The sequence below is a fragment of the Octopus bimaculoides genome, chromosome 6 (assembly GCF_001194135.2).
Source record: "Octopus bimaculoides isolate UCB-OBI-ISO-001 chromosome 6, ASM119413v2, whole genome shotgun sequence".
Taxonomy (NCBI): Eukaryota; Metazoa; Mollusca; class Cephalopoda; order Octopoda; family Octopodidae; genus Octopus; species Octopus bimaculoides.
The window spans coordinates 25550094-25552568 of record NC_068986.1 but is presented as its reverse complement, the minus strand read 5'-3'; the positions used below and the strand labels follow the sequence as shown (position 1 = coordinate 25552568).

Sequence of the window (2475 nt, the reverse complement as noted above, 5' to 3'; positions counted from 1 at the left end):
CAAGAAAAAATAACATTGCAAGGACGTGGTATATGCAAAATATTAAAAGAGGTTCAGGGAAGGAAAGAAAGATGGTTTAACATTTCGAGCAAAGCTCTTCTTCAGAAACAGGAGACAGAGGAAAATCCAAGAGAAAAGGAAGACGGAGGAAAGAAATCGCCGACAATCCACATATAGTTACATTTTGGAAATGTATGTATACACACATATACACACATATACATACACACACATATATACATAGTATTTGTACTCACACACGGAAGCCCACACACATATGTCTACATGCTCATGTTTATATATAAATTTTCTATATAAAAAGAATTAATAAAGTAGCAGTTCCCTTAATATATTTGAACTCCGCTCCAAAAACTCTGTATTCGGTTTTAGTTTTCAAATCCATCGAGCATCGACTTTGTCTTGTTTTTCCCTCGGGGCGAGTCGATAAAATAAATTACAAGAATTCAAAAAGAAATGCGGTTCCAGTGCATTCCTACAGACATGAGTATAAAGCTGGCTCAGTTCCAAGTCAGAAAAAGGTATTATCTACGTTTCTTACATTACATAAAAAGAACTATTTCGATAAACGACCTCGAAAAGGATTGCGTATCCGCTAAATATTTTATTTGTTGACCTTATTTATATATATATATATATTTGTTATTATTTTTTTCTCGGTAGTAGAGTATTTTTTTTTCTCAGACGTGGCTGTGTGGTAAGATGTTTGCTTTCTGAGCACATGGTTCTAGTTTCAGTCCTACTGCGTAACAGCTAGGGCAAGTGTCTTCTACTATAGTCTCTGGTCGACGAAAGCCTTCTGAGTGAATTTAGTTGTCGGAATCTGAAAGAAGCCCGCTATATATATATAATTTTTTTCCAATAATAATAATAATGTATATGACTTGAGATGTTTGCCTTGCCGTAATTTCGCATTTTGTGCAAGTTGAACTAACATTTCAACTCTTGAAATGTTATCAATTAAGTAATTGAAAAACTTTCTAGTACCTCATCCAAAAGCCTCATCTTTGTAATTGCAGAATTAGTAATGTTACACCAGTGAAGTTACAATGAGAAACCAGTTTTTAAGGAAACATCAAAATCAATCGAGTCAGATGAAAACAAATTTGACTTTGGTATTAAATTCCTGTGTAATATCTCAACAACACGAATTATTTGTTTCTAAATATGACAACAACAGAATGTTTATTAAGAAATATCTTTCTGTTAACCTTGAACACTGAATCACTGAAATGTTGTACAGTGCTCAACAGTCCTTAACTATAGTCAAAGCTCGGTTTTCCGACCATCAATTATCCAATTTTGAATCATCGGAACAAGACCTCAAGGTCTCTTAATTACGATCAAAACAGTTTGTTTTGTTTACGATCAGGTCAGTAATCTGGAAAGAATATTCCCCACCGGCACCTTTCGGATGATCGTTGTCTAACTCTACTCATTACTTTGTCATTACTGTATTTCTTCATCATTGTAACCATTGTTTCCACTCGCTTGTAATGGCATTCCGTTCTTTCAGATGCAATGCGGTTATTCATGTGGCACAAATACATTTTCTTTCCGTGAATAGTTTCAAGTCTCATTTTATTTACAATTCCGTCGCAATTGGTAACTGATAAACTTACATGAAAAACTTAATTTCTGATATGTAGTAGTAGTAATAATAATAATAATAATAATAATAATAATAATAATACTAGTAATAATAATAATAAGAGCGCTTGAGAGCGCAAACCTCCGCCAAGGCAACACCAACGTCCTCTCAACGATTAGCCAGAGATGATTATTTTTTAATGAGAACATCTGAAATATACTCGACTGCTCTCACAAACGAGAATGCTAAAAATGACACCCGTTATTGAGAATGAAAAAACAAAAATCTAGATAAATTTTTTCAAGAAATTGAAGGAAGATAATTCCAGAATTCAAACCGAGCAACGACTAAATGAGATCATGTACTGAAGAGTGATTCTGATATTTGGTAAGTACAGTGTCAACTCCGTAATTGCTGTATATTCGTAATTATATAATTCTGTTCTGTGATTTAATATATCTTCGTATATCTACATACAAATGTTATTTTGGATTTTTCGTGTTTGAGGATGCCACAACATCTAATACTGAACCAATTACAAATATTATTTTATTTAAGTTCTTTTTTTTTTAGTACTTTTTTTCGTATAGCAGCTTCTGATTAGATTTCAGCTATTTGGCCTCAAGTAGAAAATTGCAAAACTATGCAATCTTCATGATTTTTTGGTATTATTTCAAATAATATATATATAAGTATATATATGTATGTATATATGTGTTATCATATATATATATATATATATATATACACACATACATATATTTATACACATAAATATACATATATATATGTAGGCACGCATACATATATATATACATATATATGTATATATATATATTTCGTTTTGGGATATATATATATATATA

General features: G+C 31.4%; 1 long non-coding RNA gene across 1 annotated transcript in view; it reads left to right on the top strand.

The window, feature by feature from the left end:
• Positions 1 to 2475, top strand: part of LOC106883828 (uncharacterized) — an 18914-nt gene that overhangs the window by 406 nt on the left and 16033 nt on the right. The window contains exon 2 of the long non-coding RNA XR_001411164.2: positions 1535 to 1996. This is a non-coding gene — a long non-coding RNA (uncharacterized LOC106883828). The remainder of the gene's footprint in view (positions 1 to 1534; positions 1997 to 2475) is intronic.